Source organism: Schistocerca cancellata, chromosome 5 (genome assembly GCF_023864275.1).
Source record: "Schistocerca cancellata isolate TAMUIC-IGC-003103 chromosome 5, iqSchCanc2.1, whole genome shotgun sequence".
Lineage (NCBI taxonomy): Eukaryota > Metazoa > Arthropoda > Insecta > Orthoptera > Acrididae > Schistocerca > Schistocerca cancellata.
In genome coordinates this window covers 455590610-455603507 of record NC_064630.1, presented here as the reverse complement: position 1 = coordinate 455603507, position 12898 = coordinate 455590610, and positions in this window count along the sequence as shown.

Genomic DNA, 12898 nt, shown 5'->3' with positions numbered 1-12898 from the left:
ACAAGATGTTTCACTGCATGACAGAATGGCGATGCACTTCCAACGTGATGGATGTCCGGCACATAGCTCGCGTGCGGTTGAAGCGGTCTTGAATAGCATGTTTCATGACAGGTGGATTAGTCGTCGAAGCACCATACCATGGCCCGCACGTTCACCGGATCTGACGTCCCCGGATTTCTTTCTGTGGGGAAAACTGAAGGATATTTGCTATCGTGATCCACCGACAACGCCTGACAGCATGCGTCAGCGCATTGTCAATGCATGTGCGAACATTACGGAAGGCGAACTACTCGCTGTTGAGAGGAATGTCGTTACACGTATTGCCAAATGCATTGAGGTTGACGGACATCATTTTGAGCATTTATTGCATTAATGTGGTATTTACAGGCAATCATGCTGTAACTGCATGCGTTCTCAGAAATGATAAGTTCAAAAAGGTACATGTATCACATTTGAACAACCGAAATAAAATGTTCAAACGTACCTACCTTCGGTATTTTGATTCAAAAAAACCTACCTGTTACCAACTGTTCGTCTGAAATTGTGAGCCATGTGTTTGTGACTATTACAGCGCCATCTATCACAAAGCTAAAAAAGTGGTCCAACTAAAACATTCATATTTCTTTACGTACTACACGAATATGTAATAAAAAATGGGGGTTCCTATTTTAAAAAAACGCAGTTGATACCCGTCTGACCAATGGCACTGCTATCTAGCGGGCCAACCACAGCACCATCTGGTTTCCCCACAGCGCCACAGCCCATTACACTCATTACTCGCGGCAGACTATCTTACCGAGTCCCGTAACAGTTCGGGCAATGCGTGTGCATCCGCACAGAAGAAGGTCAATGGACTGTTAGCCTTAAGTATAAGAATATGGTATATGTTCTTTCGGACATGATCGAAGGAACAGTTACCATCTTCACATATATTAAGTGGAGAAAGAAAACTGAGAATGTACGTTTGCGAGATATATAACGGCCATTGGCGAGAGAAATCTTATTTTGATACTGAGAATTATTTTTCATCGTACGATATAATGTTCGTGTGCAGTTCACTGAAAGAAGCGAGAGGTAATGCAGATAATGGTTGTAAAAACAAAATTATCTTATATCACTGGTTTACGTGACAGAAAAAATTTGTAAGCTTGATCCTTCGTGTAAATCATTTCAGGAAAACTATTCATCCGCTAAGACATAATCCAAATTTTTAATTCCTACTAAAGGAAAATGTTGCATGTTAAGGTCTGAACATAATATGTTCATGACTGACAACGGATAGTAGATGATGATGTGAATAAACAATCAGGGTTTATGTTGACATACAGTCGTTTACTCTCTTCATGCGGACAATAACTTCGTTGAAATGATATTAATATCTTAATAGAAAATTTCGGAAATTTTTGAGGGATGTTCTGCATTGACCTTTCCTTCTGTTAAATAACCTTGAAAACAATGAGAGAGACTGTAATCACTGAAACGCAAAACCCTCAGAAAAATAAAAATGTACCGTAATGTCGCAGAAACGGTTGCGGGAACATCTCACAAGGGAATCTCTGCGTCCCAACTGCTCAGACGTAGTCGTAAGATGTCTTCTGGGGATCAGGAACTGAACACAGATCAAGCATGAAAGTAGAAAGAAGATGTGCTCGAGCGAATCAGAGTAGTAACGGCGTTGTGATTATGTGGCCACGCTGCTGGACTGCGAATGGGGAGATCCGTGCTCAGGTCTCCCTTCTACTCTTTTTTTTTCACAAATTTATGAACTGTCCGTCCAGTCATTGATGTGTCTGTTCGCTGATATTTAAATCTGTCTCTGTCTCGTCGTGTAACCTCGGTTTGCAACAGCGATGTGTAAGGAAGGGACCTCCAGACGTACGTACCTCCCACTTGTTCTATACAAGTACCACATATGACTCTTGCATTCAATTTTGAAAGTTCTGACTGTGGAATTCCGTTGTTGTAACATAATTAATACCCGTTTATTTGTCGTTTTTATTTCCGTGAGAGGTCTATGCGGCATCTCGCGTGCTCTCACCATTCATCACACTTACTTGCGACTGTAATATATTCATACCACATGTCTCATATTCCATAATAAACTCTGTAACCACAAAACCCCGACACCGTGATTCTCGCAATTCGCTCGATGTTGCACAGCCTTCGAGCCCGGGTGATTCACTGATTCTGTTCTGTTTCTTGTTTCACAATTCAGTACACCTTTTTCCCGTTTTCAAGCTTGATTTGTGTTGAGTTTTTGACAGGCTATCCACTGGGTTATTTTACCACTAAATCTGAACGGGTTGTGATGGGGAGTTTCCATTGTCAGCATAGCGTTGTTGTGTTGCTCTTCCACTGTATTCAGTGACCCTGTACACGAGGTGCATATCGGCCAACTTTTCCTTAGTAAAGCTATTCATAGTGCTGTGAATAACTCATGACATTCAACCAACACTGTCGGAAAAATAAACCTGACACAAAAGTGATAATTACCAGAAACAGTCTCGACAATGAAGAAGAGGAATGTGGGTACTACTGTTGTCAGCAAGTACCATGAGTGACTGTAACATGTTTGTTTTCAAACAAGACATACAAAGCATACCGCGAAGTTTGCTGTTGTACATATATTTTAAGTGAGATAAAGGTTCAAAGATAAACGAATTGCAGTTACTCTGAATGAGCCACTGAAGACCACTGTTCCCTACACTAAAGTATAAAATTTCTTGAACATCCTCAGAAATTTTTGACATTAATGTAGAATCACATCGATCGTACTTACTATTTTAATAAAAGCGTTCCAAATCGCAATAAATTATTTATTTTTAATTATGGTAAACGGTTTTGGTTTATAACACCACCTAATGACACACGGCCCTAAAATACACACATCACAAAAAGTTTTGCATCACCCCGGTTCCCAGAATTCTTGAAGATAGACGTTGATATTGTATCACAGACACAGTCCCTTTGACTGTTCATAGATGTCACTAAACCCGCCCAAAGATGTAAACAACCATCAATGAGCAGCGAATATTAGACGGAGGGGGTCCGACAGTCGATCACTTCCAGTCATTCCACCAGGAAGGAGGTACACGGTTCGTGTTGTCTGTAGTTCATTGATGCCTAGACGATCGCGTTCGCATTGTTACTTTGGGCCAGGAAGGGCTCTCAACAAGGGAAGTGTCCAGGCGTCTCGGAGTGAAACAGAGCGATGTTGTTGGGACATGGAGGAGATACAGAGAGACAGGAACTGTCAATGAAATGCCTCGCTCAGGCCGCCCAAGGGCTACTACTGTAGTGGATGACCATTACCTACGGATTATGGCTCGGAGGAAGCCTGTCAGCAACGCCGCCATGTTGAATAATGGTTTTCATGCAGCCACAGGACGTCGTGCTACGACCCATACTGTGCGCAATAGGCTCCATGATGCGCAACTTCACTCCCGACGTCCATGGCGAGGTCAATATTTGCAACCACGATACCATGCAGCGCGGTACAGATGGGACCAACAACATTCCGAATGGACCGCCAAGGATTAACGCCACGTTCTCTTCACCGATGAGTGTCGCATATGCCTTCAACCAGACAATAGTCGGAGACGTGTTTGGAGGCAACCCGGTCAGGCCGAACGCCTTAGATACACTGTCCACGAGTGCAGTAACGTGGAGGTTCCCTGCTGTTTTGCGGTGGCATTATATGGGGCCGACGTACGCCGCTGGTGGTCATGGAAGGCGCTGAACGGCTGTACGGTGCTTGAATGCCATCCTCCGACCGAGAGTGCAACCATATGGGCTGCATGTTGATGAGGCATTCGTCTTTATGGACGACAAATCGCGCCCCCATCGTGCACATATTGTGAATGACTTTCTTCAGGATAACAACATCGCTCGATTTGAGTTGCCACCATGTTCTCCAGACATGAACCCTTTCGCACATGCCTGTGATGCATTGAAAAGGACTGATTGTGGGCGACGTGACCCACCAACCACTCGGAGCGATCTATGCCGAATAGCCGTTGAGGAGTGGGACAATCTGGAACAACAGTGCCTTGATGAACTTGTGGATAGTATGCCACGAAGAATACAGGCACGCATCAGTGAAAGAGGATGTGCTGCTGGGTATCAGAGGTACCTGTGTGTACAGCAATCTGGATCACCACCTCTGAAGGTCTCGTTGTATGGTGGTACAACATGCAATGTGAGGTGTTCGTGAGCAATAAAAAGGGTTTAAATGATGTTTATATGTTGATCTCTATTCTAACTTTCTATACAGGTTCCGGAACTCTCGGAATCAAGTTGACGCTAAACTGTTTTTGATGTGTGCGTATATACACTCCTGGAAATGGAAAAAAGAACACATTGACACCGGTGTGTCAGACCCACCATACTTGCTCCGGACACTGCGAGAGGGCTGTACAAGCAATGATCACACGCACGGCACAGCGGACACACCAGGAACCGCGGTGTTGGCCGTCAAATGGCGCTAGCTGCGCAGCGTGCACCGCCGCCGTCAGTGTCAGCCAGTTTGCCGTGGCATACGGAGCTCCATCGCAGTCTTTAACACTGGTAGCATGCCGCGACAGCGTGGACGTGAACCGTATGTGCAGTTGACGGAGCTCATCCCCGTTGTTACACAAAACTGGTCGGAAAACTGTTCCAGAATCAACGAAAAGACCATGCTAGATTTAAACGAACGGAAAATCTCCAAGATTGGCGATCTTTTACAGAAGCTCGAAATTTAGCGCTGGCTTCAATGCGACATGCCTATAATAGCTTTGTCTCGAAACATGGAAGAAATTCCAAAGAGCTTCCGGTCGTATGCAAAATATGTTAGTGACAAGACACAATCGATGCCTTCTCTGCGCAATAGCAATGGAAATAGAATCGATGACTGCGCTGCTAAAGCAGATTTACTAAACACACCTTCCGAAATTCCTTCGCCTGAAAAGACGAAGTAAATATTCCAGAATTCGAATCAAGAACGGCTGTCACCATGAGTAACTTAAAAACAGATATTCTCAGAGTAGTGAAGCAACTTAAATCACTTAATAAAAGCATGTCTTCCCGTCCTGACTGTATACCAATTAGGTTCCTTTCTAAGTACGGTGATGCAGTAGTCCATGCTTCTTTCTAAGTATAGTGATGAAGTAGTCTGTACTTAACAATCACATACAACCGCTCTCTAGACGAAAGATTCGTACACAAAGACTGCGTATTTCCACAGGTCACAACAATGTTCAAGAAAGGTGGTAGGAGTATTGCGCTAAGTTACAGGTTCTTCTCATTAACATCAGTATGCAGCAGGATTTTGGTTTGTAAATTGTGTTCCAACATTATGAATTACCTCTAAGAGAACGATCTATGGACATACAGTCAATAGGGATTTAGAAAACATCGTTCTTGTGAAACACAACTAGCTCTTTCCACACGCGAAGTGTTGTGTGCTACTAATAAGGGATTTCAGATTGATTTCATATTTCTAGAATTCCAGATGGCTTTTGATGCCTTACCACACGAGCAGCTTGTAGTGAAACTGCGAGCTTACAGAATATCGTCTCAGTTACGTGACTACGTGATTTCCTGTCAGAGAGGTCACAGTTCGCAGTAAGTGACGGGAAGACATTGCAAAACTATTTAGAAAAGATATCTATACGGCGCAAAAATTAGAAAATGAACCTAAATAATGAAAAGTACAAGATCATCCATATGAATGCTAAAGAGACTCCGTTAAACCTCCGTTACACGATAAATCAGTCAAACATGAAGGCCGTAAATTCAACTAAATACCAAGCAATTACACTTACGAACAACTTGAATTGGAACGAACACAGAGAAAATGTTGTGAGGAAGGCAAACTAAAGACTGCATTCTACTGGCAGAACACTTAGAAAGCGTAACAGGCATGTAACTGCCTACACTAAGCCTGTCCGTCCTCTTTTGGAGTACTGCTGCGCGGTCTGGGGTGCTTATCAGATAGGTTTACAGGAGTATATAGAGGAAGTTGAAGGAAGAGCAGTACGTTTTGTACTATCCCGGAAGAGAGGAGAGCGCGTCACTTTATTATACAAGATTTGAGGTGGACATAGGAAAAACAGAAGCATTTTTTTGTTGCGGCGGAATCTTCTCACGGTATTTCAATCACCAATTCTCTACTCCGAATGCGAAAATATTTCGTTGTCACCTACCTACACAGGGACAAACGATCGTCGTCATAAAATATGGGAAATAAGAGCTCGCACGGAAAGGTATACGTGTTCGTTCTTTCGTTAGATGAAACCTCTGCCATGCTCTTAAGTGTGATTTGCAGAGCATCCATGCAGATTTACATGTAAAGACTTACCAATCCGTTCTAACAGATTTCGACTACGTTGACATTACGAACATTACCTTAAATTACGGCGGTCGAGAATTGACTAATGGTTCAAATGGCTCTGAGCACTATGGGACTCAACATCTTAGGTCATAAGTCCCCTAGAACTTAGAACTACTTAAACCTAACTAACCTAAGGACATCACACACACCCATACCCGAGGCAGGATTCGAACCTGCGACCGTAGCAGTCCCGCGGTTCCGGACTGCAGCGCCAGAATTGACTAATACCATATGTTTTATTGCTGACAAAAATAAACTAACACATATCTTTAAAGAACATTAGTATGAGGGCTGTCATAGATCGACGCAGGAAATGAACTGCTTGTTCCCTGCGTATGTGTGTTGAAAGACGAGCTCAGAAAGTGTTCACCATTCATCTGACATTCACCAAGTTCAACGAAGTATGTCTCGAACTGAAACAACAAAGGGAGAAGCAGGGCTGATGTCCACTACATAGCCTCAGGATGATAAGCGAAGGCAGAGTTTCGGAGCCAGAGAACGTAGCGTCGTCGGGACATGCAGAGCGCGTTTGTCACGGGCGGCCGCGATACGGCTGGCCGGATCCCGCAAGGAAGCAAACTTGGCCGGAGGGAGGGAGTGGCAAGGCGGTGCAGACCGCCGCCATCTCTTATCGATGTTGGCAGCGCCTCTGCTGGGCCCGACGTGCTTAACAAGATTCGTGACCGCCGAGCGCCGTCCGTCGACGGTTTTGGGAGGTCATGGATCCAGTATAATGTTCTCGCTAGAACTACATCGCTCCCCATGTTGACGATCTGCAACGTTGGTGCTAAAACTCCTGCAGTGCGACAAAGTAAACTGGAATAATTTGGGTGAAAACAAGTTGCGAAAATTTTTCAACTGACAGTGATTGGTCTCTGGCTTTTTATGAAATTGCACTTTATAGACTAAGTAGAGAGGATATAAAATGTAGATTGGCAATAGCAAGGAAAGCGTTTCTGAAGAAGAAAAATTTGTTAACATCGAGTATAGATTTAAATGTCAGGAAGTCGTTTCTGAAAGTATTTGTATGGAGTGTAGCCATGTATGGAAATGAAACGTGGACAATAAACAGTTTAGACAAGAAGAGGATAGAAGCTTTCGAAACGTGGTGCTATAGAAGAATGCTGAAGATTAGATGGGTAGATCACATAACTAATGTGCAGGTATTGAATAGAATTGGGGAGAAGAGGAGCTTGAGGCACAACTTGACTAGAAGAAGGGACCGGTTGATAGGACATGTTCTGAGACATCGAGGGATCGCCAATTTAGTATTGGAGGGCAGCGTGGAGGGTAAAAATCGTAGAGGGAGACCAAAAGATGAATACACTAAGCAGATTTAGAAGGATGTAGGCTGCAGTAGGTACTGGGAGATGAAGAAACTTGCACAGGATAGAATAGCATGGAGACCTGGATCAAACCAGTCTCAGGATTGAAGACCACAACAACAACAACAACAACAACAGAGTAAGAGTGACTTTCCAGGCATAGCACAAACACTTTATACGGCTACCCGATAGAGAGACATGGTGCATTATCGTTTAGACACGTCATGGTTAAACACAGTATTCAGTTCTCTTGATATTCTTGGTTACCGCGGTAGCGTTCTCGCTTCCCACGCCCGGGTTCCCGGGTTCGATTCCCGGCGGGGTAGGGACTTTCTCTGCCTCGTGATGACTGGGTGTTGTGTGATGTCCTTAGGTTAGTTAGGTTTAAGTAGTTCTAAGTTCTAGGGGACTAATGACCATAGATGTTAAGTCCCATAGTGCTCAGAGCCATTTTTTTTTTCTTGGTTACCTGCCTGCTCTGCAGCACAGTTATCGAGTTTTGACCTAAATTTGACATAAATGTTTATCTAAAATTTTACTTCGTTATTCAGTATTATATTGTAGAAAATATTAACGCTAGAACACTAAAGGAGGTACATGTTACATTGTTACTACTCCATGCTTTATTTAAAGGATTTCATAATTTATTGTTTAGCACTAGTTAATTACGATTTTAGGATCTCAGTCTCCAATGGTTTGTCACATAGAAAGCAAGTACGAAATGTTCTCCTTTACACCCTGTACTGTCAATACAAGACTGGCGCGAACCGTAATTTGATATCAACTTCAATTATAAAGTTTTCGAGGCTTTAGTAACCTAGGGTTAAGCATGTGGAGATTCCTGTTTCAGGTTCGCCCTCAGAATGAGAACTAAATAATAGCACGTGGTTCTCCTTTATTGTCCATTCGATTTTTAAGTGAAATTGTAGGAGTAAAAAAAAGGCTCTGTGCACTATGGGACTTAACTTCTAAGGTCATCAGTCCCCTAGAACTTAGAACTACTTAAACCTAACTAACCTAAGGACATCACACACATCAATGACCGAGGCAGGATTCGAACCTGCGACCGGAGCGGTCGCGCGGTTCCAGACTGTAGTGCCTAGAACCGCTCGGTCACACCGGCCGGCTATAGGAACAAGAATAGACATATAAGTCAATAGTGACCGAACTGAATTAAAATAGGATCAATACTGACCTATAATCTTCCACGACAGCACCCAACTATTGGAGATGAAGAAATTATGTAAACGCAGCAGAATGAACGCAATGTCACATGCGACTCGAGGCATACACTTCTTTAAATGACGTATTCTGTATTTCCTGCTTGTCTTATAATCCCAGTGAGTAGCTTGTGCCGATGGTGAGCGTCTCGATAGCGGTACACGCTGAGCTATTTTAATCGATAAAAAAGATGAGAAGTTTTGCGAGTCGATTGAGAAAGAACTGCTGCCAAAATGTATGTCTACACAGAATGAAAACCATCGGAGGATGAGTAAGTTATACTAGAACATGGTCGTTTTTATCACACATGTGGCTAGGTGTTATGATTAGCATGAATTTATTTGATAATTAATTTGCTCAAAACTACTTAGATTGTAAGCGCTCTGCAAGCGTTATCGATGGTGGAGAAGAAGAGCATCTTCGCTAGTGAAGTTAAAGGAACACTAGAAGATTGGAAGAAACAAAGCAATAAAGGAGAGAGAGAGAGAGAGAGAGAGAGAGAGAGAGAGAGAGAGAGAGAGAGAGAGAGAGAAAGAGAGCTGTAGTAGAATATGAAGAAAAAATGTAAACTTGGAAGAACTGCAGAAGACATACATTTGGTGTACTTCCCAGCCACTATCGTCGGTTACTTATGAGAATCGTGCAAAACATTTTAAGAGCTGTGATATGGAGTTAACAAATTGTGTGAATGGTCAGAAACTATTAGTGTATGTGTGTGTTTGCGTGTGTGTGTATGTATGTGCGTGAGTGCGCGTGTGCGTCTGTCGACTCACGCTCGCTGTATGTCAAACACGCCTGGTATTCCTAGAGCCGCAGTCTGATTTACGACACTGACTCGATAGTATCGACTGTTCTAATCAAAGCTTCATATTTCGGGACGCTGGCGACTATCTGATGCAAGTCCCAAGACAATGATGCTGTGACAACATAAGCACAAGAGTAATTTTTCGGAGGGAGGGGGAGCAGTCTTTCGATGCTAGTCTCGTGAGTATGTTTTCGCTGACGAAAATAAGTCTGCAAAGGGAGTTCTTGAGGGAGGGATACTACTAACAAGCTGATGTGGGGAACTGGTCTGAGAGAAAAATAACTGTATACCAGCGACAAGCCATTTTTAGATATCAAAACCCGTAGCGGTCTTCGTGATTATTACTGCCGTAGTTTATTATGAACAACTCTAACTGTTAATACGGAACGATATCATTTGAATTGACAATAACCAGCATATTAGTAAATGAGCGTACGTAACCTGCACTATAGTATTCTTCATATTTTGGACCCACTTTCCGATAATCTTCCTTAGCCCGTTATGGCCGGCCTCGACCAGCATTCCGAAAATACCCCATGGTCGTATATCAATCACAATATTGTAGGATATTGGGATTTCCTCCACCCCCTCCCCTCTCCCCTATCCCCTATCCCCCGGAATCACGAAATCTACTGTTCATCATCATCAGGTAAAAGAAAATTCCACGTGTGGCGGACGTGGCTACTTGACTGCTAAACGTGTTGAGGGCATCAGAAAGCAAAAGAAATTTACATGTGCCGAAAATGTGCAGATACCAGGAAGAATTTACTGCATATACAATAGCGAGGATAATCTAATTTCTCTGGAAAGTGAACTAATACTTACAGAATTCTGAAAATTTTTGTGTTGTGGCCGGATAAAATAAATTTTTGTGGTTATTATGAAACGGCTGCAAACAAAAAAAAACTTTGTGTGAACCGTTTGTCGACAACAATGAGAAAGGAATGAATGCGTAAGAAAAATATTTGTTAATATAAGTATTAAATGGATGGGACATTGTCCAACTTATGGCTAAACACGAGAAAGGCGAAACTAACGCAGATCAGTCGAAATTAGTGCGTGACTGTAATATTTATTTCAATCCTGTCTATCTAACATTTGTGTTATTTCCATAGCCTATTGTCTACAATGCTCTTATGTGCAAGCAGTGTGTTATCAAATTTCTGCGGGAACTTCTGATGTTCTGCTTCCGACTAAGGGATGGCATACCAGACTGGCAGTTGCCCAGCGTGGGTAACCATCCAAATACTCACAATTAGGTCGGCACATCGAAATGGTGGTTTCTATTCGATCGTTTTTCAGGCATACATCAGGGACAACAATATTTCTCCTTCCTATGTTTCGGCTGATAAGCGTACAGCCATCTTCAAGATGAGTCGAATTAATGATGGAATACTCTATTCGCCGGGAAACCTTTAAGAAATATATAGTTGTTTCCGCTCTCTAGTCTCGTAAACTACTGCTGAACACGTTAGAAGGTTTCCGCGGGCACACGGAGAAACACAGAAAACATAAATGTTGAAGAGTTCTAAAACGTCCACCGCAAAAGTATTAAAAATTTATCGAGTTCATAAATTACGAGTTTATCATGTCAGAATAAGAGAGGAAACAAGAAGATACTTAATTTGGCAACAGAAAAGGGAAACTGAGCAGGAAAACCTAAGGACTAATATGTGATGTATACATTTTTTAGGACGTAGAACAGAGAATGTGGAAATACGTATACTGATCAATGTACGTGTAGCGATATAAACTTACAGCCAGCCAGTCGAATACCATTCGAACTAAAAATATACACGGTTGATAATAAGCACTGACAAATATCATTGTCTTCCATAAATATTTCCTACTTCAGAAGTGTATGTAGCATATTTGGAAAAGCTGTGAATTTTTACCTATTTATTTGATCATATGGTACTGAATATACAAGTTGGTATTTACTATTAGCGCAACCAAACGTGGCTATTAACATGCGTAAACGGCGTTGCTCAGTACGAAGATACTGTGATTAAATTTAGCTGTCGAGACGGATAGAGAGAGCAAAACGGACAACAGTTAGCTACAAGTCTGATAAAATCAATGTACAGAAGCGAAGTTTAATGTTGAAAATACGTAACTGTTGGTTACAATAAGATAAAATACACTACTACAGCTCTGTCTCAGTATTGCATCTGAATTCGAAACATTAGTATAACGCATTGACAAATAGGAAGTCCCAGGCTAATGTTATACACACATGGAGGAAACACTGTGCAGGATACTTCATTTACATCTGAAGTAGTGATTTCCATAACTTGCACCGAAGAAGCAGTAAAACTTAATACCTTATTATGGTTTTGTTAGAGCTTATTAGGTGCGAAGACGTCGTGTATACCAAAGCGTACTGGTTACAATTGCTTTTGCATGACATTTTTACCTTGAATTACGTTGTCCATGACGGTCGCTTGTACCCATTTGCAGCCGCTACAAAGAAATCCTTTCTAAAGCGCGTTACGTTTAACGACTGGACGAGATTTACGTTGGCACTTAAAAGGATACGTGAGTCTGATTTTATAACCCACAAATGATACTAGAATTTTACGATGGCCTATAAAACGGTATCGTAACAATTGCCCAGTATCGATCGCACTTCCCGGCAAAGTTCGAAGAACAAATTTGCTCCCCGTCTCTACTAGGTTGAGCAGCAAATTACACCACCCACTGCTGCTTATGACGCAGAATGTATTTATTTCGTTAAATACTGATTGTTGTCTGAACGAATAGTTAAAAGTTCAAAATAGAAACAGTTCTGTGTCTGATTCCTGATAACATGAAATATTTCTGCTTTTCTCTGCGATCAGTCCTGCTATGCATGGTGTTCACTAACCTTCAGTTTATTTGGTCGACCAGAAAGCAGTACTCGTTTTCATACTACAATAGAAATACCCCCCGCTTTACACATTTAATATATCCAAGCATCAAACCACAAACAAACTACAGAACAACTAGAAAATTCTAGCAAAAATTCTCAGTTAACAAAGTATCGGACACAATGCAGTAATTGCGTAAGTATCGTTACCAACGTTAATCCCTATCATTTTACGTGGTAAGAATGAATTGAGGCACTGAGAAAGGTAATACCCTAAAGCACATCATCGTCGATTGTGAGATTGTAGCATTTATTCATGCTTCTGA